This window comes from Triticum aestivum, chromosome 3B (genome assembly GCF_018294505.1).
Source record: "Triticum aestivum cultivar Chinese Spring chromosome 3B, IWGSC CS RefSeq v2.1, whole genome shotgun sequence".
NCBI lineage: Eukaryota > Viridiplantae > Streptophyta > Magnoliopsida > Poales > Poaceae > Triticum > Triticum aestivum.
In genome coordinates, this window is record NC_057801.1 from 603,506,468 (window position 1) to 603,531,304 (window position 24,837).

Below are 24,837 nucleotides of genomic sequence, written 5' to 3' on the forward strand. Positions count from 1 at the left end.
TAAAGTTTCTGCGATCTGATCGCGGAGACGAATATTTGAGTTACGAGTTTGGTCTTCAATTAAAACAATGTGGAATAGTTTCACAGCTCACGCCACCTGGAACACCACAATGTAATGGTGTGTCCGAACGTCGTAATCGTACTTTACTAGATATGGTGCGATCTATGATGTCTCTTATTGGTTTACCACTATCGTTTTGGGGTTATGCATTAAGACAGTTGCATTCACGTTTAATAGGGCACCATCTAAATCCTTTGAGATGACACCGTATGAACTATGGTTTAGCAGTAAACCTAAGCTGTCGTTTCTTAAAGTTTGGAGTTGCGATGCTTATATGAAAAAGTTTTTCAACCTGATAAGCTCGAACCCAAATCGGAGAAGTGCGTCTTCATATAATACCCAAAGGAAACTATTGGGTACACCTTCTATCACAGATCTGAAGGCAAGTTATTCGTTGCTAGATGGATCCTTTCTAGAGAAGAAGTTTCTCTCGAAAGAAGTGAGTGGGAGGAAAGTAGAACTTGATGAGGTAATTGTACCTTCTCCCTTATTGGAAAGTAGTTCATCACAGAAATCAGTTCCAGTGATTACTACACCAATTTGTGAGGAAGTTAATGATGATGATCATGAAACTTCAGATCAAGTTGCTGCCAAATCTCGTAGGTTTTCCAGAGTAAGATCTGCACCAGAGTGGTACGGTAATCATGTTCTGGAAGTCATGTTACTAGACCTTGATGAACCTACGAACTATGAGGAAGCGATGATGAGCCCAGATTCCGCGAAATGGCTTGAGGCCATGAAATCTGAGATGGGATCCATGTATGAGAACAAAGTGTGGACTTTGGTGGAGTTGCCCGATGATCGGCAAGCCATATTGTATAAATGGATCTTCAAGAGGAAGACAGATGCTGATAGTAGTGTCACTATCCACAAAGCTAGACTTGTCGAAAAAGGTTTTTGACAAAGTTCAAGGTGTTGAATACAATGAGATTTTCTCACTCGTATCGAAAAGTCTGTCTGAATCATGTTAGCAATTGCCTCATTTTATGAAATTTGTCAAATGGATGTCAAAACTACATTCCTTAATGGATTTATTAAAGAAGAATTGTATATGATACAATCAGAAGGTTTTGTCAATCCTAAAGGTGCTAACAAATTGTGCAAGCTCCAGCGATCCATCTATGGACTGGTGCAAGCATCTCAGAGTTGGAATATACGCTTTGATGAGTTGATCAAAGCATATGGTTTTATACAGACTTTTGAAGAAGCCTGTATTTACAAGAAAGTGAGTGGGATCTCTGTAGCATTTCTAATATTATATGTGGATGACATATTGTTAATTGGAAATTATATGGAAATTCTGGATAGCATGAAAGGATACTTGAATAAGAGTTTTTCAAAGCAAGACATCAGTGAAGCTGCTTACATATTAAGCATCAAGATCTATTGAGATAGATCAAGACGCTTGATAAGTTTTTCAATAAGTACATACCTTGTCAAGATTTTGAAATAGTTCAAAATGGAACAGTCAAAGAAAGAGTTCTTACCTGTGTTGCAAAGGTGTGAATTGAGTAAGACTCAAGACCCGACCATGGCAGAAAATAGAAAGAGAATGAAAGTCATTCCCTATGCATCAGTCATAGGTTCTATAAAAGTATGCCATGCTATGGACTAGACCTATTGTATACTCTGCCCTGGTTTGGCAAGGGAGTACAATAGTGATCTAGGAATAGATCACTGGACATTGGTCAAAATTATCCTTAGTAGAATAAGGATATGTTTCTCGATTATGGAGGTGATAAAAGAGTTCGTCGTAAAGATTTACATCGATGCAAACTTTTACACTGATCCCGATGACTCTAAGTCTCAATTTAGATACATATTGAAAGTGGGAGCAATTAGCTAGAGTAGCTCCGTGCAAAGCATTGTAGACATAGAATATTTGCAAAATACATACGGCTCTGAATATGACAGACCCGTTGACTAAAGTTCTCTCAGAAGCAAAACATGATCATACCTTAGTACTCTTTGGGTGTTAATCACATAGCAATGTGAACTAGATTATTGACTCTAGTAAACCCTTTGGGTGTTGATCACATGACAATGTGAACTATGGGTATTAATCACATACAGATGTGAATATTGGTGCTAAATCACATGGCGATGTGAACTAGATTATTGACTCTAGTGCAAGTGGGAGACTGAAGGAAATATTCCCTAGAGGCAATAATAAAGTTATTATTTATTTCCTTATATCATGATAAATGTTTATTATTCATGCTATAATTGTATTAACCGGAAACATAATACATGTGTGAATACATAGACAAACATAGTGTCACTAGTATGCCTCTACTTGACTAGCTCGTTTATCGAAGATGGTTATGTATCCTAGCCATGGACAAAAGAGTTGTCATTTGATTAACGGGGTCACATCATTAGGAGAATGATGTGATTGACTTGACCCATTCCGTTAGCCTAGCACTTGATCGTTTAGTATATTGCTATTGCTTTCTTCATGACTTATACATGTTCCTGTAACTATGAGATTATGCAACTCCCGTTTACCGGAGGAACACTTTGGGTACTACCAAACGTCACAACATAACTGGGTGATTATAAAGGAGTACTACAGGTGTCTCCGAAGGTACATGTTGGGTTGGCGTATTTCGAGATTAGGTTTTGTCACTCCGATTGTCGGAGAGGTATCTCTGGGCCCTCTCGGTAATGCACATCTTTATAAGCCTTGCAAGCAATGTGACCAAATGAGTTGGTTACGGAATGATGCATTACGGAACGAGTAAATAGACTTGCCGGTAACGAGATTGAACTAGGTATTGGATACCGACGATCAAATCTCGGGCAAGTAACATACCGATGACAAAGGGAACAACGTATGTTGTTATGCGGTTTGACCGATAAAGATCTTCGTAGAATATGTAGGAACCAATATGGGCATCCAGGTTCCGCTATTGGTTATTGACCGAGAATAGCTCTAGGTCATGTCTACATAGTTCTCGAACCCGTAGGGTCCGCACGCTTAACGTTACGATGACAGTTTTATTATGAGTTTATAAGTTTTGATGTACCGAAGTTTGTTCGGAGTCCCAGATGTGATCACGGACGTAACAAGGAGTCTCGAAATGGTCGAGACATAAAGATCGATATATTGGAAGCCTATATTTGGACATCGGAATTGTTCCGGGTGAAATCGGCATTTTACCGGAGCACCGGGAGGTTACCGGAACCCCCCGGGGGGTTATTGGGCCTACATGGGCCTCGAGGGAGAAGAGGGAAGGAGGCAGGAGGGGGCCGCACGCCCCTCCCCTTCCTAGTCCGAATAGGACAAGGGAAGGGGGGCGGCGCCCCCCCCCCTTTTTCCTTCCCCTCTTCCTCCTCTTTCCCCCCTTCTCCTATTCCAACTAGGAAAGAAGGGAGTCCTACTCCCGGTGGGAGTAGGACTCCCCCCTTGGCGCGCCCTCCTTGGCCGGCCGCCTCCTCCCCCCTGGCTCCTTTATATACGGGGGCGGGGGGCACCCCATAGACACATAAGTTGATCTACGGATCGTTCCTTAGCCGTGTGCGGTGCCCCCCCCCCACCATATTCCACCTCGGTCATATCGTCGCGGAGTTTAGGCGAAGCCCTGCGCCGGTAGAACATCATCATCGTCACCACGCCGTCGTGCTGACGGAACTCATCCCCGAAGCTTTGCTGGATCGGAGCCCGGGGATCGTCATCGAGCTGAACGTGTGCTGAACTCGGAGGTGCCGTACGTTCGGTACTTGGATCGGTCGGATCGTGAAGACGTACGACTACATCAACCGCGTTGTGCTAACGCTTCCGCTTACGGTCTACGAGGTTACGTGGACAACACTCTCCCCTCTCGTTGCTATGCCATCACCATGATCTTGCGTGTGCGTAGGAAATTTTTTGAAATTACTATGTTCCCCAACACGGAGGTTCATTGAAAATTTCTCAAGGATTGCGAAGCCTATGACAGAGTTGTTAAAGAAGGATACCAAGTTCGTTTGGACTGAGGAGTGTGAAGCTAGTTTCCAAGAGTTGAAGAAACGTTTGGTTACCTCACCAGTGTTAATTCTGCCAGATCAGACCAAGGATTATGAGGTGTATTGCGACACTTCACGTCGAGGACTTGGAGCAGTGCTTATGCAGGAGGGAAGAGTTGTTTCGTATGCTTCGCGACAGCTGAAACCTCACGAATTAAACTACGCCACGCATGATTTGGAGTTAGCCGCCGTAGTGCATGCGTTGAAAACATGGAGACATTTCCTCATTGGGAATCATTGTGAGGTGTACACGGATCACAAGAGTTTGAAGTACATTTTCACGCAGAAGGAATTAAACCTCAGACAGAGGAGGTGGTTGGAACTTATTAAAGATTATGATATGAGGTTGCATTATCATCCCGGAAAGGCTAACGTTGTAGCAGACGCATTGAGTCGCAAGAGCCGTGTCAACACCCTAATGACCGGAGGTTTACCAAAAGAATTAGCAGAGGAATTCCGGGAGCTATGTTTGGAAATAGTTCCGAAAGGCTTTGTAGCAGCATTGGAGATTCAGTCTACTTTGACGGATATAATCAGAGAAGCTCAAAAGGCAGATAAGGAAGTTGCTTCCATCAAGGAACGGATCAGCAAGGGAAAGGCTAAAGGATTTCGTGAGGATGAGCACGATACCTTATGGTTTGGGGATCGTGTTTATGTGCCCAATAATCCAGAGATCAGGAAGTTGATTCTGCAAGAGGCACATGATTCACCATATTCGATTCACCCCGGAAATACGAAGATGTATTTGGATTTGAAAGAAACTTTCTGGTGGACTGGAATGAAGAAGGATATTGCAGAGTATGTAGCCGTTTATGATTTATGTCAGAGGGTGAAGGCAGAACATCAGAAGCCAGCGGGATTGTTACAGCCATTGCCTATACCTGAATGGAAGTGGGATAAACTATGCATGGATTTCATCACGGGATTGCCCAGGACTCGTAGAGGCTATGACTCGATTTGGGTTGTAGTCGATCGTTTGATGAAGGTAGCTCATTTCATTCCAGTAAAGACCACCTACAGCAGTGCCAAATTGGCTAAGATATACATGACAAGGATTGTATGTTTGCATGGAGTTCCGAGGAGTATCGTATCAGGTAGAGGAACCCAATTCACCTCAAAGTTCTGGAAGCAGTTGCACGAAACATTAGGAACCAGGCTGGAGTTTAGCACAGCATTCCACCCGCAGACAGATGGACAAACCGAGAGAGTCAATCAGATTTTGGAGGATATGCTTAGAGCTTGTGTGTTGGATTATGGATCAAGTTGGGATGACAACTTGCCATACGCGGAGTTTTCTTACAACAACAGCTATCAATCCAGTTTGAAGATGGCCCCTTTCGAAGCCTTGTACGGAAGGAGGTGCAGAACCCCGTTGTTGTGGGATGAGGTTGGAGACCGCCAGTTGTTTGGACCGGATTTGATTAAGGAGTCTGAACAGAAAGTAAAGTTGATTCGCGATAGGCTCAAGGTAGCTCAGTCAAGGCAGAAGAGCTATGCAGATTCAAAATGCAAGGGGACAGAATATGAAGTCAGGGACAGAGTTTATCTTCGAGTATCTCCACTTCGAGGAGTTAAGCGTTTTGGAGTTAAAGGAAAGTTAGCACCCCGATTTGTAGGACCTTATCGTGTTTTGGAACGCATGGGAGAAGTAGCGTACAAGTTGGAATTACCCGACGGATTGTCAGGTGTTCACGATGTGTTCCATGTTTCTCAATTGAAGAAGTGTCACGCAGAGATGGCTGATATACCACTGAGAGATACAGTGCCACTGGAAGCAATTCAGTTGAATGATGATTTGACCTATGAAGAGAAACATGTTAAGATTCTCGAGTTTGCCAGTCGAGTTACCCGCAGCAAGGTCATTAAGTTTTGCAAAGTTCAATGGAGCCACCACACTGAGGATGAAGCCACCTGGGAGCGAGAGGAAGATTTGCTCAAGGACCACCCGCACCTATTTTCTAGCCAACCCGAATCTCGAGGGCGAGATTCATCTTAAGGGGGTAAGTTTCTAACATCCCAAATTTTCAATTTGGAATGTTATACATAGAGCATCATTGCATGTCATATTTTTTCGTTGCATTTTTGCTCGGTCCTAGAAATTCTACACAACTCAAGGACCCACGGAGAGAGTTGGGGATTTCGTTATTTTCATATTTTGAGTTTTCTCAAATTTTGAAAATAGGATCATTTGATTTTAATTATTTTATCCCCAATTATTTCTTCTATCAAAATATAAGAGAGGAAATAAAATGACTTTCCCAAAATAAAGAAATAATGAGGATTTAATAAAAAATCAAATAAGATTTTTATTTTGGAGTTTTTCGCCTTTATTTGAATTTAGGAAAAATGCGCGTTTTTCAAAATTGCAATTAGGCCCCAAATAAATGTTCACCTTGTCCGGCTTGATTTTAGAAGCCGGGGAAAATTTATTTCGGGATTTTTGGAGTCCGTTTAGTATTTCTTTCGTTTGTTTTTGTGCGCGTAATTATTTAAAAAAAACAACGTGAACCGCCTCTGGGCCGTGCCCGAGCGGGACTCCGCTCGGGGGGCACTATATAAAGCGCCGCCCCGGCGCCCCCTAGGCCCAGCCGCCCCGCCCCGCCAGCCCGCCAGCCGCCGCCGTCCCACACCCGCGCCGAACCCTAACCCTAACGCCGCCGCCGCCAGATCCGCCGCCGCCGCCAGCCGCCGCCGCCGCCGGAGCCTAGCCGGACCCTGCCGACCCCGCCGCCCGCATGCTCGCCGAGGTTCACCGCCGCCTCAACTTCCGTGGCGGTTTTTTTTAGAAAACCGATCGATTTTCCGTCGGTTTATTTTTGGTTTTTTTAAGTTTTGGTTTTTTATTAGATCGGTTTTTATTTTCCGGTTTAGGTTAAATAGCGAGCGTTCGCTCGTTCGTTCGTTTTTAACGAACGTGTTCGTCAGATTAGTTTAGTTAACGAACGTCCGTCATTTTTCTTTTTTTCGGATTTAATGCGCGATTTTTCTGATCGCGATTCCTGATCCGATTTTCGTTTTAGTTTATCTTTTCGCTCATTTATCGGAATCAGGCGATTCAAGCGCCTGGAGTTTCGTCTCGAAACCCTCTTTCCGAATAATCTACTTAGACAAGTTTTTGCTTCTATAAAAATTGACTTAGATCCAGATTAGTAAAACGAAGTTGTTTTCTTTCGCCGTTTGATTTCCCATGCTTTGGTTGATCTGATTCTTTTTACAAACCGGAGTTCTTAAGTTGAACTTTCTGGTTAGATCTTTTATTCGAGTTTTACTTGTGCATTAGATGAGTACTTAATGTATGCTTATTTGTTTGTCTGCGATAGAATACTCGCAGTGCGCCGCCTGTTACTTTGAGTCTCTAGGTTTCGCGGATCATCAGCAAGGCAAGTAACACTTTGATCATACTTTTTCTCATACCCAGTTTTATGCATTATATCAATCCCCAAACATTGCATGATTAGGATCTAATTAAATTGTGGGTTATGGGAAGTAGTTGAGGTAGTACCTATTACCTGTTTATTTTCTTTTCAAACCCCTGGGAGTTACTTCTACGTTTGCTTATTATGCCATGCTATGCTAGTAGACGTGGATTGGGTGAGTGTATCCATGACAGATGTGAGATTTTTGATTAATGGTTTATTTAAGGTGGCAACTTAAACACACATCTGGGTGGATTGAGGCACCTGGTTTCCATCAGGACTTGCCTGTTTTTCTTCGGACCGCCACCCAGGCTCAAAGGGATCATGAGACTATTCAAACTAGAAACTTACGTGTGCAGCCACATGCTATTATGGACTCTAGCATAGTTGACTAAGTCATGCGAACTCTTATAGGGTGGACTAGCAGATGTAGGGGATGTAGGTTGGTACGGTCTACCCTTTACGTAAGGTGCGAGCGCTTCTGAAAGACTATGTCTCGGTCATCCGTTTCTCAAACACCATGTAGTGCGAGAAACCAAACGGAGGCGATCGAGTCATGTGGGGAAAAGTGCGCAAACCTCTGCAGAGTGTAAACAAACTAATCATGGTTAGCCGTGTCCCCGGTTATGGACATCTTGAGTATCTAGTACTTGGATATCATGTGAATCTCATCATGTTACTTCTAATTAATATTGTTGGGATGTTAATGAGTACTTTTAATTGGGATTGAGAATGCTGTCAATCATTCTCAATGTTTAACAACCACCATGATAGTTAAATGAGTTTATTCCTTTGCAGTAGGGAAAAATTGGCTTTATGCAAAACTGTAACCATAGAGATTTTCCACCAGCCAAATATGCATGTAGTATAGCTTATTCCATTGTTATCCTCTATGTGTTACATTGCCAGCATATTCCATGTGCTGACCCATTTTCGGGCTGCAACGTTTCATGTTGCAGACTTTTCAGTCGACGAGTAAGGTGTTTTTAGGTCGTGGTTCTATACTCAGTGATGCCGTTGGAGTTGATGGACTCGCTTATCTTCCAAGCCTTCCGCTGTTATCGTTTTTAGATGGCCTTAAGCCATATTTATTTCAATAAGTTCTCTTTTGAGACATTCGATGTAATAGGTGTGTGATTGCTACTCTGTTATAAATCCTCTGAGTACTGTGTGGTGTCAGCATTACTGATCCAGGGATGACACTGAGCACAGAGATCAGACTGTTTGAGGTCTGGTCGCTACAGGGAATTGTGCAAGTGTTTGGCGAGGAGTATTTGAGATCTCCCAATGCTGAAGACGTCGCAAGGCTATTGGCGATGAACAAAGCTCGCGGCTTTCCTGGCATGCTTGGCTCAATAGATTGCATGCATTGGAGTTGGAAGAATTGTCCAAAGGCATGACATGGGCAATTCCACGGCCAAAAAAGGGTTCAAGTATAATCCTTGAAGCGGTGGCCGATCAGGAGACTTGGATTTGGCATGCATTCTTTGGAATGCCTGGATCTTTGAATGACATCAATGTTGTCAACCGGTCACCACTGATGAATAAGATTGCAAATGGTGAGTTGCCACTGGTGCAGTTTGTAGCAAATGGTCGTACGTACAACTATGGCTATTATCTAGCGGATGGCATCTATCCAAAGTGGCAAACCTTCGTGAAGCCGTTGAAAAAACCGGAAGGTAAGAAAAATCTTGATTTCCACAATGCTCAGGCGGTGGCTAGAAAAGATGTGGAGAGAGCATTTGGGATTTTGCAAGCCCAATTTGCTATTGTGAGAGGACCGGCTAGATTTTGGGATCAAAAAATGCTTTGGTACATCATGCACGCTTGTGTGATCATGCACAACATGATCATCGAGAATGAGCGTGGCCAAGATTTAGACTACTCACAGTATGAGCTCTTGGGACATCCCGTGCGAGTGCGACGGAGGGCTGAAAGGGTAGCCCGTTTTGTTGCCTCCTATCATGCCATTCGGCGTCCCGCAACGCACAATGAACTTTAGAAGGATCTGATTGAAGAGTGGTGGGCATGGCATGGACGACAAAGAGCATGATTTCTGCATTCGACATTGTATTGTTCATGAACTATTTGTTGTGTTTATTGCAGTATTTGTTGTACTGAACGAATAACTATTTGTTTGGGTTGTAATGATAACGAAATTGAACTATTTATTGTTGATTTATTTTGTTTGTTTGATCATTTTTGCTTCTATTTGAAATGTATATGTGGTTTGTGCGTGCCGCGCGCGCTGTATTTTTGCGCGCTGCTGGAGCGGCGCGCGCGCGCTGCATTATAGTGCGGCTGTTGGAGCCAGCGCTGGCGGCCGCGCTAAACCAACCGAAGCGCGCGCGGCATACTAGTTTTTAGCTCGCGGCGCGAAGCGCGACTGTTGGAGATGCTCTTAGTTTGATATATGATTGTGCCTATGCAAAAGTTCAGTTAGTGTGTTATGTGTATTGTTCTGTTCATATGATCTGTGCATAGACAATTCACAAGAGCTTCTGATTTGTGCATACACAAGTTACATGAGCTTCTGATTTGTGCATACACAAGTCACATGAGCTTCATATGATTTATGCATACATGAGTACCAAAGTGACATGCATTTTCTTAGAGAAAAATCGAGCATGGCAAAGTGTTCAAGTTGATAGAAAAATAAAGGGCAATTGAACTTTATTACTCCTTATTAGGTTGCCATACTTTTGTTCCTTGACTACCAACCTTGCAGAGCTCAATATGTATGTATGGCAAAGTGTTCAAGTTGCTAGAAAAATAAAGTTGGGCATCATAATTTTAATTAATATATAACATCACCTTCTTGGCCAGTAGGGGTTTAGGGTTTAGGGTGCAACCTTTGTACATTCAGGTCTGATAAATTCTTAGGTGCTAGTAAGTTTTTTTTTTTATCAAAGAAGGGTTTCCCCCTCGAATTCCATTAAGGGAAACCAAGCAACAAGCTGCAAGTCATGAGAACTATAGACACAAACGAAAAACGCAGCAAACAGCTAACTAACAAAGCCCAAAGTAATAAGATCCAACATCCAACGCAGGAGTTAAGCCCTCTAAACAAAAGCCACCAGGAGGGAGGCGCACAACAGGAGTGTCAACTAAGCAAAACAGGCATCAACAAGCAGACTAGACCTATTACAAGGAGATCAACACCTGTGGAGACAAATCCACACCACTAAAGCAGCCTCAGGCTTGAATCCTCGCAACATTGATCCTCCATCCTTGTGATGCCCTGTAAACCTCACTTGCCACCTGTTCCAGAAGTCTTGACCCCAGCTCCAGCATTCTTCTTGCTTGGTCCTTTGTCTGTAAAATAGACCAAGAAGTAATCCAGTATGTCATAGACTGAACAAGATTCATATGATCATTACATTTTTTGCCATCAAATATAACAGCATTGTGACATTTCCAAACATTCACATCAAAGCAACCACCCCAATCATAGTAAGTTTCTGATCATTTTTAGCAAAAGTTTTAATCCACCTGCCAAAACAGTTCACACCCGAACTGGGCACAGAATAGAGGCAGCAGAGCATGAAAAAAAAACAAATGGTCTACAGATTCATCTTTACCACACAATACACATTCTTTGGGCCCTTTCCACCCCCTCTTGAGCAGAGAATCTTTTGTTAAGTAAACAGAACATATGGTCTAGAATATATTAAGCTACAATTACTTGTGACTGTTTGCTTCTTTTATCACTTCATGGTTGATACAGGAAAAAGTTTCCTACCAAGATGCAGTATCTACTCTCAGCTTGGCCGCTCGCTCGAGTCAAGTGGCCAACGAACAATGCCGCAGATCCACGAGTGTTACAACTTACAAGTTTCAAAAGGGCAGATGTTAACTTGTCTGCAGTTGCTAAAAGCTCCTCAAGGCCAATTCTTCTGCACACCAACCGAATCCCGTGGTAGAGAAGCAGGATCAGCCCCAATGGAGTTTGAGCGCAGTTATTCTGAATTATATAACTTGTTGTTATTCTGAAATATATAACTTGTCTTAACTGCGATAATTTGTGATCATTCAAAAAAAAAAGGCAAACTTGTTGTTATTCTGAATTATATAACTTGTCTTAACTGGGATAATTTGTGATCATTCAAAAAAATACAGCACATAAAACTCTCTGTACTAGAGGTCACAAATAACAAGTGCCATGGTGATAACACAGTATGTGATTGTAGGACTGGACATATTTCTTTACTCACCCAGAATTCGGACTATGGCTGTACATCTCTCTGTACATTTTACTCAGCTAAACTACATCCTACTAGTATGTGTGCACGCACATTGCGCGTCTTTACGTTGCAAACTGATTTCGGTGAAAATAAGTCATGAAAATGCCTGGAGAAATGATTCAAGACAAATGACCATTGTGCATGTATGGAAGCATAAAGCAAATACTCGGAATTAGCATAAGAAAGCTTGTCACGTTCTTACGACAGTAACGATCACATGAATATGTAATTTGCACAAAAATTAGGGTACCTATTGCGGAAAATATATAGATGAACCAGGGTACATATGAACTCGCCTTGGAAACACATTTCTAAATCCTCTTTTTTTTTTAAAAAAAGCTGCCCGTGTACATCTCCATGTTCTATCTGTGCACAGAAACTTTCACGGAAAAGCAAAAGAAAAATTGCATGTGCAAAAAAGACAAAACAACATGTCGTAAAATGCTACTTAGAAGCACTGGAATTTGTTTTTTATGCGGAGGCAAAATAAAAAGACATTTTTCCGTAAAACTTTGTATCGCGCATATATGTTGCGAAGAAGTATGCGTGAAATTTTATTTGGTATTCTTTTCGCATTTTAACACACGTTCAAAATGCATTTTTAAAAACAGGTCCATATGTATGTACGTACCTAGGTTTAGGTAGTGCCTCCTCTATCTATGGCTATGTTTTACTGTAGCATTCACTACATCTTTCCACCGAGAATTGCACGTGAGACAGGTTCATATGTGCGCTATGCACTGGTTTGATTTGTTTACCTTTTAAAGAAAATATTCTTATTTTTCACCTCCTGTCAGACTTTTTCACCTCCTGTCAGACTTAGTGGTACAGATCCCACTTGTGTCTCCAACCACACGTCCCACGTAGCTCTGCGGGCGTGACTATGGCATGGTGTGACTCTGTTCGCTCCAAAGAACTGACATGCAGTGGGGTCGCTACTCGATGCTAATACATACTCCTAGATGCTTCTAGAGTGACGCAGGTAACACTGATGCTACTGTAGTGGTGATTCCCTGCATTATAAGCCGTCGGATGGAGCCCAATGAACAGCCAGGAATGCATTTCGATGCATGAAATCAAACTTTCAAAACTGGTACACTATATAGTAGTATAGATAACAATTACGCACAGCTAACCAGGGAAATATAAGTGATTCACAAGGGAACTACGTACCACCAGAAGCGGTTGAAGCTTCGCGAGCAGCTATGCGATCATCCCAAGCCTTCAAGGCGCCTTGCATGCGCTCCAAGAACAGCTTGTCTTCCTCATGCCTAGCCTTAAGAACACCAGTGAGCTTCCTTATCTCGTCTTGGAGCTTGGCCACGTCACTCTTGCTTTTCTTTGCTTCAGCTTGATTCCTCTGCGTGAGAGTTGCTATCTGCTGCTTGTACGCGGCTTCATCTTCGTTCTTCTTTCGAAGCTGCTCCTGCAAAAGAGCGTTGGCATGCCTCTCCTTGACAAGCTCCTCCTCAGTGAGCTCTGGACTGGGCTTCTTGGTCAAGCTGCTCCATCAGATGTTGGAGATGTAACGTCAGGCGTGTAGCGGGCATCAGCGATGAACGTCGGCAACTCTCGCGCTGCTTCAATGAGCTGGTTGATCTGAAACCAGAAACAAAGTAAGCATAGAGGAAGGGGATCGGATAGGGAGGCGACGGCGGCTAGACCTAACGAACCGCTGGGACCTCCTAATCGGCGCCTTCAGCGCCGATTGGATGATCTGGCGCCCACTACGAGTCCCAAGTGGGCCGGCTGTTTCGTTCGGGAAAGCCCACTCCTTCGTACCGAGCCTTTTGTTTCGAGTTTGTGGTTACGTTAAAGTTTTTTCCTTCGGTATGTTGTTTCTTGTATAAGCCTGTGTGGGTTCGCTCGATATGTTGCCTAGTAGTGGGAAAGTTACTGCTTATTTTCTGATGACAGATTGCTCCAGTTATATTTTTTTTAAATAGAAAAAGGAAGACGATAACATATTTCATAGTTGAACAAGTCTCTACTAAAGCTGGAAAATAGATGAAAAAACAACTAGAATTTAAAATAGTTAATAAGTACATGCAACGGTACGTGCGATTTGACTTTTGTTTGGGATTTTTTTTCATTAGACTTTTCGGGAAAAAATAACTTTTAGAATTTGAAAAGTTTATGAACTTAAATAAAGGTGAACTATATATCTATTTCTTAACTATTTTTGCGAATAATATCTATTTGTGAACTAAATTTGAATAAAAAGGGTAAACAAATTTGCATTGGTTGAACTAATTTTGATTATTAAGGTGTCTCAATGACTAATTTTTAAAAGGGTGATTTTTTCTTTAAGTTTCATGACTAATTTCAAAAATAGTGAAGTAATTTTGAGTTTGGTGAACTAAATTTGAAAATGGGCGAACCAAATTTCAAATGGGAGACCTTATTTTCAAAATGTGTGAACTATATTTGAATTGTGTGAAATATATTTGTATTCAATGAAATAGTTCTAAAACTGTGTGAACAAATTTCTTGAAAAAGGGTGAATTGAATTTGCATTTCGTGAACTATATTTGAAAATGGATGAACAAAATTTGTATTGGGTGAACTAAATTTGAAACAAGTGAACTGAATTTACAATGACTAATTTTGAAATCGTGTGAAATAAATTTGAATTTGTTGTGAACTAAATTTGGAAAATGAGTGAACTAAACTTGTATTTATCAACTAATTTTGAGAAAAGGCGAATAAAAGTAGTATTACGGAACTTGTTTTGAAAATGGGTGAACTATATTTGTATTTGTGAACTAATTTTGAAAATCTGAACAAAAATAGTATTAGTCAAACTAATTTTTCAATGGGTGAAAAACATTATATTGGGTGAACTAAATTTGAAAATTGGTGAACTAAACTGAAAATTGGTGAACTAACTTTGAAACGAGTGATCTAATTTGGAAAATGGGTGAACTATATTTGAATTGGGTGAACTATATTTGTATTTAGTGAACTAATTTTGAAATTAGTGAACATTTTATTTTGAAAAAAAAGGCTGCACAAAATTGAATTGGTGAACTAATTTTGAAAATGCATGAACAAAATTTGTATTGGGTGAACTAAATTTGAAAATTAGTGAACTAATTTTAAATTTGGTGAACTAAATTTAAAAATCAGTGAACTAAATTTTAAATGAAAGCGTAATTTCAAAAATGAGTGAGCTAAATTTGAATTTTCTGAACTATATGTGTATTTGTGATATAATTTTAGATAGGCTGAACCAAATTAGTATTAGGTGAACTAATTTTGGAAAATGGGTGAACAAAATTTGCATTGGGTAGACTACATTTGAAAATAGGTGAATTAATTTTGAATTGGGTGAACTAATTAGAAAATGGGTGAATTAAATTTGAGTGGGTGACATATTTTTTAAAATGGGCGAACTATATTTGTATGTAGTTAAGTAATTTTTAAATGGTGCAATTTGTTTTGAAGAAAGGGTGATTAAATTTTGTATTTGTTGAACTGATTTTGAAAATAGCTGAACAAAACTTCTATTGGTTGAACTAATTTTGAATTGGGTGAACTAAATTTTAAAATGGGTCAACGAAAGTTGAAAATTGGTGAACTAAATTTGGAATAAAGTTTAAAAAACTATATTTGAAATGAAAGACTTTATTTTAAAAATGGGTGAACTAAATTTGGATTTGTTTTACTATATATGTATTTGTGAACTAATTTTGGAAAAAGGGGTAAACAAACGTTGTATTGGGTGAACTAATTATGAAAATAGGTGAACAAAAATTGAAATCGGTGACCTAATTTTTCTAATGGGTGAACTATATTTGTATTTAGCGAACTAATTTTGAAAAAGGGTGAGCAATTTTTTTGAGAAAAGGGTGAACAAAATTTGTCTTCGGTGAACTAATACTAAAAATGGGTAAAAAAATATATTGGGTGAACTAAGTTTGTAATGAGGGAACTAAACTTAAAATGACTAGATTTGAAGCGTGTGAATTAAATTTGAATTTGTTGTGTACTAACTGTGAAAAAATTGGTGAAATAAATTTGAATTTGGTGAACTAGATTTGTATTTGTAAACTGATTGTGAAAAGGGGTGAACAAAATATGTATTTGGTGAACTAATTTTGAAAAATAGGTGAAGAAAATTTGTATTGGGTGAACAAAATTTGTATTGAGTAAACTAATTATGAGAAGAAGGCTATGGTGAAGTTCGGGTCCCGACACTTGGTAGGGGGCGCTATGGCTACATGCCCACAATTAAAAATTGTTTACCATGTGTGTAATGTATTTAAAAAACTTAATAAGTAAAAAGATTGTATTACTCGCTCAAGGATAAAAAGAAAACCTACGCAGGCCTGCATGCTTGAACTACTCCATACTAGTAAATTGTACGTGCTTTGCACGCCATTTAAATATATATAAAAAGCATGGGAAAATACATTTCAATATGTATTATCTTTCCTAGAATCATGTCGGACAAGATCCAACTTGGTTCTTACCTCTATAGAATCCAAATTGTTCTAGTCTCTTTTTATTAGAGTATCAGATAAGTATGTGAATAGATGCTTCTAGAACACATGAGATGGTTGAGTTGGGAGTTCAATTAGAAGACCACGTGGCAGAATTCTATGAGTTGAAAACTATATCCAACGGATGATAATGCTCGGATTTGCCTTCTCTTGACCGTTGGATGGGCATATCCAACGACCAATATTTGAAGCTATTGGCACACTATATAGTGGTATAGATATTTGACTCTTGGTTATAGATAGTAGAGGACACATAGGACTGAGTTTAAGGCAAGTGTTCGCATCAGGAAAAACGGGTTTACACGTCACAGAATCGTCAGAGCAAGTGTTTGCATCAGGAAAAAACGAGTATGGATCAGCAAAAAAACTCGGGAAATATCAGTTTGGAAACTAAAAGCACAGTACTGAAGCACTGAAACATCTTGCCACCTCGTCACATAATTTAGTGAGTCAACACCATAAATTATAATCTGCTGTTCGACGGGCGACGGACCTGCGCCAGCAACACAGAGAAGTAAAAATATCACTATCATAACATGTCACTGTTCAGGCAAGGAACATGTTCAAATAACAAATGGGAGAAATCCACTACTCATCTTTTTAGGGTCTGACGATGATGATTTATCTTGTGTTTCCAGCAGGTACCTGCGAAGGGCGCACATATAGCATAATAATTGATATACTAAACATCAACCAAAGGAGGATTATGCAAAGTTGGGGAAACATACAGAGTCACAGGGCATTCCTTTCTTGTTTCTGTTCAAGAACCTTGAGAGGAAAGGACAACAACTTGATGATTATTATCAGCAAATACCAGCCAAGACAAACAGCGCTATAGCTGACTGTCACAGAGCATTCTGCTTTCTCGAACACATGGAGCAGTTTGATACTTTCCTATCACAAAGCACTCTGGTTTGTCGAACAAAGACACTCTTCTTTCCCTAGTGTGTATCTGCAGTGAAAAACTGTATCTGCAGGAAGTAAACAACAGTTGTTGAGAATCAATTCTTAAGAAAAATCATTCTACAGCACCACAAAACTAAAAAGAGACAAGTTGTACCAAAAAATGCAATCATATGATTCATTCATTCACTCACTGGAACAAATTCCTTCCAAAAAAGCAGTAACTACCAGGCAAAATGACTATTAACTCTAGGTAGTTGATTGTATATTTGCCACTACGAGCAATACTGTATACTCCCTCCGTCCGGAAATACTTGTCGAAGAAATGGATACAAATGGATGTATCTAGAACTAAAATACATCTAGATACATCCATTCCTGGGACAAGTATTTCCGGACGGAGGGAGTATTTGCCAAAAACAGTATACAGAGGCCGGGGGTCAATCTCCTTTTCAAAAATAAAAATAAATAAATAAATAAATATTTGCCAAAACAGATCCAGGAGGAGGTAATTGTTTCCCATCAAAGAAACATAGACAACAAAAGTGTTTTGACAGTCTTGAAAAAGACTATTAACTCTAGGTAGGAACAGAACAGTGCATCTCCTGCACACTAAAAAACTATACACACTGGCCAAGTGATCAAAAACTAACTTGACAGCAGCGAAAATCACTTCTTGTGGTAAAAAGCACTGTAAATCAGTTCTAGTCACTGACTTTTTTTGGCATGCAGAGTGTGTAAGATGAATGAGTTAACAAAATTACCACATTGTTGGTATTTGGCGGCCATAACGATTCTTCAGAAGCTTCGTCTGTACAGTGAGCGGATCCGCGAAATGAACCTGCTCCGACCAATCGAACGAAAGAGAGAAAGAGGAACAGAAGCGAATCAGGACTGTGGCGAAGAAGGAAGGAACAGAAGGAGAGGAGCTGCCGGCGCCGGACATGGCCAGGTGCATCCCCATCTCCTCACTCCTCAGGGTCGCCGCGAACAACATCGAACACCCGCCGGCTAATCTTTTAGAGCGAATCCCCAAACCCAAATCCAAATCAGAATCAGAGGGAACAGAATGAATCCGATCAAATCGAAGAGGGAAGGGGGCGCAGCAAGAGAATGACCTTTGAAGCTAAAGGGAGAGCTCCTTGCCCTCGAGGGAGAGGACGAGGTCGGGATTTTCCGCGAAGCGGGGCGGGGGCTCGCTCGGGCCCTCTCATGCGGGAGGTGGAGACTGGCTCTGCAGGCGCTTCCTGGACGCGCTGCGGGTACTGGAGGCAGCCGACGCCATGGCCATGGGACGCACCGCGGTCGGTCAAAGAAAAGAATCGGGTCTGCGGCGAAGAAAGAAGAAGGAAGAGAAGGGGAGGAGCCGAGGAGGACACGCGCTGCGGTCGGTTCCAGAAAAAAATGGTGGGCCGACCGAAGAAACAACCCAAGCGCCAGGAGTGTGTGCGCCGGTTTGCTAAGGATGTGTTTGGTTCAAAGAAGATGCTAGGGTGGCTAGGGTATCCCTATCCAGCTGGTTAGGGATAGTTATTTTTTATGTTTGGTTGATGGATGAAGTTAGCTTATATTTTGTTTGGTTATAAAGGATAAAGCATGGTTAGGATAGCCACTGATTTCCTGTTCCTTTTCCCCTTTCGGCTGATGTAGGACAAAATTTATCAAAGAACCAGTATTTTGGGGAGATTATCAAGTGAAACACATCAGTACACCATGCACACATATACACCACGCACACGCGAGAACGGCAAGCGCAGCCCACACGCCCGGCCGGCAGCCCGGCAACCAGGCCTGGCGTAAAACACGCGCAGCAGGCACGTCAGGCAAGCACATCCAACGCGCAGCCGGCAGACACGCCCAATACGCAGCGCGTGCAGCACGCCCGACCTCCATCTGCAGGGCTCTGTCGCATGACACTCACCTGTCTGCCGCCGCCATGACCGTTGCTAGGTTGCAGCTCAGCAGCTCCAATGGAAGAAATGACAAAGGAAGGAGAGAAGGCACGCCAAGTAAGAAGATAGGGAAGAGGAGATCCATATCGCCGCGCACTGATCTCCGTCGCCGTGCTTCGATTTCTACGGCCGCCGCCGCCGCAGGAGAGAACAGAGCTGGACGAAAGCGGGGGTGTAGAGAAAAACGTTTCGTGGCTTGCTTCGCGTCAGGCGCGCGCCGGGATACGCAGGTCCGCGAGATTTTCGCGGACGCGCTCAGCCTCATTTTCGAAGAATATTCCCAGCATCCGGCTAGTGCTGGCTAAAGATGACCACGGAGCCTTCCACCTCCGCGGCGACCTCCACCGCCGCCGCCTTAGCAGGCGACGCTAGTTGCACGGAGCCGTGGAGCGCCAGGGTGCGCACCTTGGCACGCCTCGGCCGGCACCGGGAGGTCCTGGCCCTGCTCCGCGACGGCGACCCCTCGCCGCCGCCGCACGCCCTTGCGCTACCAGCCGCGGTCATCTCCTGCACGGCGCTATCCCTGGTCTCCGGCGTCGCCCAGATACAGGCACTCGGTTGCAAGCGCGGCCTGCTCCCTTCCTCCGACGCCTACCTCCTCTCCTCGTTGCTCTCCTCCTACTCCCGCCTCGGCCTCCTCCCGCGCGCCGACCAACTCCTCGACGAAATGCCCCTCGCGTCCACGCCTCCCACCACGCTCCGCACCGCCTTCAACTCCCTCATCTCCGGATGCGCGCTGCACGTGCTCCCGGCCGCCTACTTCGCCCTCTTCCGCCGCATGCGGGCGCCCGGCGCCCCCTTCGACGCGGTCACGCTCATGACGCTGCTCCATGCCCTCGCGGGGAAAGCAGGGCTGGCGGCCGAGACAAACGTGGCCAACTGCCTCATATCAGTGTACGCACACCGCGGCGCTGGCCTTGCCCGGCAGGTGTTTGATGAGATGCCATTGACCTCCCGTGACATCGTCTCATGGAACGTCGTGCTCTCAGCCCACGCACAGAATGGCCTCGCCGTGGACGCCCTTGATCTCTACAGCCGCATGTGTGGCCACGATGGCGGCGGCGTGGAGCCAGACGTCGTGGCCCTCGTGGGCGTGCTCTCCTCGTGTGCCCATCTTGGAGCGCGCGGTGTAGGCCTGGGTGTCGAGCACTACATGCAGGAGAGGCTCCCAGGCTTCCACGCCAACGTGCAGCTTTGCAACTCTCTCATCAACTTCCATGCACGTTGCGGCAGCTTGCCCCAGGCACAGCGGCTGTTCAATGAAATGCCTAGGAAGAGCATTGTGTCTTGGACGGCACTGATCACTGGGTATGGCATGCACGGGCATGGCAATGTTGCTGTAAATCTCTTCCAGGCGATGGTGTCACAAGGCATCCGGCCAGATAATGTCGCGATGGTCGGCCTCTTGTCGGCATGCAGCCATGCTGGAATGTATGATGAGGGGCGCAAGTACTTCTCAGCAATGGAGAGTACATACCAGTTGCGGCCTACACTGGAGCACTACACCTGCATGGTGGACCTCCTTGGACGGGCCGGCCGTCTCAAGGAGGCGCGAGAACTCATCTCCTCAATGCCCATGCCTGCCGACGGTGCAGTGTGGGGTGCCCTTCTTGGGGCGTGCAAGATACATAAGAATGTGGAGATAGGGGAGGAGGCTTTCGAGCATGTCATCGAGCTCGAACCGAGCAATGTGGGCTACTACGTGCTCATGGTGAACTTATACACAGACACAGGACAACCAGATGGTGTCGTGAGGGTGCGGGTGATGATGAGGGGCGCGGACTCAAGAAGGAACCTGGGTGCAGCTATGTCGAACACAAGGGAAGAGTTCATTTATTCATGGCTGACGACCACTCACATCCATAGGCAAAAAGGATTTACGAGCTTGTGATTAAGCTTGAACAAATGATGAAGGAGAAAACAGATGGCACTACAGATATGGAGCGAGGCAAAGTGGACGAGGGGCACTCCAAGAAAATGGCTGCGCCGTTGATCGGCTTTCACAGCGAGAAGCTCGCTGTGGCCTTTGGTATGTTGAACACTGATGACATTGAGATTGTGGTGATCAAGAACCTAAGGGTATGTGGAGATTGCCTCTCTTTCCTAAAGGCGGTCTTTGCAATTGCCAACCGGGCAATTCTCGCCAGGGACGCGAGCCGCTTCCATCGTTTCGAAGGTGGAGCATGCTCCTGCAAATACTATTTGTGAAGAATTTGGTGCTCATTGTTAGGAGAAGGAAGAATTCGCTCCAGATCTTCAGTGCTCACTGGGACAGGCGTGGTGACTATGCTTCCACTCCAGCTATGAGAAAAGTGGAGGGTTGGATCAAGAGCAGGGCCTAATGGACTCGTTGTTAGGTTGACCAGTACTCTCAGATCGAACTGCTTAACTCCCTGAAGATCAGGCTCCCATTTGTTTTACAGAATCCGAGGTGCGGGCCGATTCATGGATGGTTATCCTTGTGCTGGACAACCAATAGAACAAACATCAAACTTTCTCAAGGCTTGCATTCTACTCCTGATCAATTGGCATTGCCCCTCATGCAATTGCTTGTGGAAATGCAATGCTCCACCCACGCCCTTGGACCTTCTACAAAGGAATTACCTGGCCCTTGATACGTCTCCAACGTATCTACTTTTCCAAACACTTTTGCCCTTGTTTTGGACTCTAATTTGCATGACTTGAATGAAACTAACCCGCACTGACGCTGTTTTCAGCAGAACTGCCATGGTGTTGTTTATTGTGCAGAAAATAAAAGTTCTCAGAATGACCTGAAAATCCACGGAGATAAATTTTGGAAAATATAAAAAATACTGACAAAAGATGAGGGCCAGGGGGCCCACACCCTGTCCACGAGGGTGGGGGCGCGCCCAGGGGGCGCGCCCCCCTGTCTCGTGGGCCCCCTGATGCTCCACCGACCTCAACTCCAACTCCATATATTCCGTTTCGCGGAGAAAAAAATCAGAGAGGAAGTTTCATCGCGTTTTACAATATGGAGCCGCCGCCAAGCCCTAAAACCTCTCGGGGGGCTGATCTGGAGTCCGTTCGGGGCTCCGGAGAGGGGGATTCGTCGTCGTCGTCATCATCAACCATCCTCCATCACCAATTTCATGATGCTCACCGTCGTGCGTGAGTAATTCCATCGTAGGCTTGCTGGACGGTGATGGGTTGGATGAGATTTACCATGTAATTAAGTTAGTTTTGTTAGGGTTTGACCCCTAGTATCCACTATGTTCTGAGATTGATGTTGCTATGACTTTGCTATGCTTAATGCTTGTCACTAGGGCCCGAGTGCCATGATTTCAGATCTGAACCTATTATGTTTTCATGAATATATGTGAGTTCTTGATCCTATCTTGTAAGTCTATAGTCACCTATTATGTGTTATGATCCGACAACCCCGAAGTGACAATAATCAGGATACTTCTCGGTGATGACCGTAGTTTGAGGAGTTCATGTATTCACTATGTGTTAATGCTTTGGTCCGGTACTCTATTAAAAGGAGGCCTTAATATCCCTTAGTTTCCACTAGGACCCCGCTGCCACAGGAGGGTAGGACAAAAGATGTCATGCAAGTTCTTTTCCATAAGCATGTATGACTATATTCGGAATACATGTCTACATTACATTGATGAACTGGAGCTAGTTCTATGTCACCCTATGTTATAACTATTACATGAGGAATCGCATCCGACATAATTATCCACCACTGATCCAATGCCTATGAACTTTTCACATATTGTGCTTCGCTTATTTACTTTTTCGTTGCTACTGTTACAATCACTACAATACTGCTATCTTTACTCTTGCCACTGTTAGCATTACTATCATACTACTTTGCTGCAGATACTAAGTTATCCAGGTGTGGTTGAATTGACAACTCAACTGGTAATACTTGAGAATATTCTTTGGCTCCCCTTGTGTCGAATCAATAAATTTGGGTTGAATACTCTACCCTCGAAAGTTGTTGCGATCCCTTATACTTGTGGGTTATCAAGACTAATTTCTGGCGCCGTTGCCGGGAAGTATAGCTCTATTCTTTGAGTCACTTGGGATTTATATCTGCTGATCACTATGAAGAACTTGAAAGACGCAAGAACTAAGATTTTTCCCTCAACTACGAGGGGAGGTAAGGAACTGTCATCTAGCTCTACACTAGATTCTCCTTCTATTATGAGTAAGCTTGCGACACCTAAACCTGCTACTGCTATGAATTCTGATATGTCGCATGTTATTGATGATGCCACTCCTACTATGCATGATATTTATGATGAAACTACTTATATGCTTGATACTACTGTGCCATTAGGTGAATATCTTGATGAACAACTTGCTAGGGTTAGAGAGAATGAAATTACTGAGAATGAAATTATTGATGATAGTGATGATGAAGGTTCTCCCCCTAATTATGAATTGCCTGTTGTTCCTGAGGGTTATGTTATGGATGAAGAAGCTGCTAGAGCTATTTTTGCTTACAATGATAGATATGATCTTAAGAAGTTATTAGCTAAATGGAAGCAGCAATCCCTTAATGCTAGAATGAAACCTGACCCTACTTTTGCTACTTCACCTATCTGTGTTACTGATAAGAATTATGAATTCTCGGTTGATCCTGAGATAATTACTTTAGTTGAATCTGATCCTTTTTATGGCAATGAAACTGAAACTGTTGTGGCACATCTTACCAAGTTGAATGATATAGCCACCCTGTTTACTAATGATGAGAAGTCTCGCTATTATTATATCCTTAAGATATTTCCGTTCTCATTAAAGGGTGATGCCAAAACTTGGTTTAATTCTCTTGATCTTGGTTGTGTGCGTAGTCCCCAAGATATGATTTATTACTTCTCTGCTAAATATTTCCCTCCTCATAAGAAACATGCTGCCTTGCAGGAAATATATAATTTTGTGCAAATCGAATAAGAGAGTCTCCCACAAGCTTGGGGGAGGCTTCTCCGATTACTTAATGCTTTGCCTGATCATCCTCTTAAGAAAAATGAAATACTTGATATCTTTTATAATGGACTAACCGATGCCTCCAAGGACTACTTGGATAGTTGTGCTGGTTGTGTTTTCAGGAAAAGAACCGTCGACCAAGCTGAATTGTTATTGAATAATATGTTGACAAATGAAAATAATTGGACTCTTCCTGAGCCAATTCCTGAGGCAATTCCCGAACTAATTGAGCCAACTCCTGAGCATATTCCTAAACCTACTCCGAAGAAGAGAGGTGTTCTATTTCTCAGTCCTGAAGATATGTAAGAGGCAAAGAAATCAATGAAACAAAAAGGTATTAAAGTTGAAGATGTTAAGAATTTACCTCCTATTGAAGAAATACATGGTCTTAATATACTGCCTGTCGAAGAGACACATTGTCTTAATAACCCGGCACAGGTAGTAAAGGTAAATTCTCTCTATAGATATGATAGAGTTGAAATTCCTTCTACTAAATTTCATAGCCAATGCTTAGATGAATTCGATGACTTTATGGCTAGACAAGCAAATTTTAATGATTATGTTAGTAGACAATTGACAAATAATGCTTATATGATTGGATGCTTGAGTGATTATATGTCTAGAGTTAAGGGTGAACTTAAACTCACTAGTAAACATGTTTCTATGGTCACCACTCAAGCTGAGCAAGTACTTAAAGCTCAAAATGATTTGCTCGATGAATTAAATAATAAACATGACTTTGCTGTTAGAGTGGCTACTAGAACTGGTAGAATGACTCAGGAACCTTTGTATC

At 42.9% G+C, this 24,837-nt stretch overlaps 1 long non-coding RNA gene across 2 annotated transcripts; it reads right to left on the bottom strand.

The window, feature by feature from the left end:
- Positions 1-10,475: 10,475 nt before the first annotated feature.
- Positions 10,476-18,560, bottom strand: LOC123071219 (uncharacterized). 2 transcript variants are annotated; one of them, XR_006434185.1, is made up of 6 exons: positions 18,255-18,559; positions 17,901-18,152; positions 16,962-17,204; positions 16,663-16,878; positions 12,902-13,327; positions 10,476-10,799 (listed from the first exon to the last, which is right to left on the bottom strand). It is a non-coding gene; the product is annotated as an uncharacterized lncRNA (long non-coding RNA). The 2 variants fall into 2 exon arrangements; XR_006434184.1 differs by having other exon boundaries at positions 12,902-16,878; positions 18,255-18,560.
- Between the last annotated feature and the right edge of the window lie 6,277 nt (positions 18,561-24,837).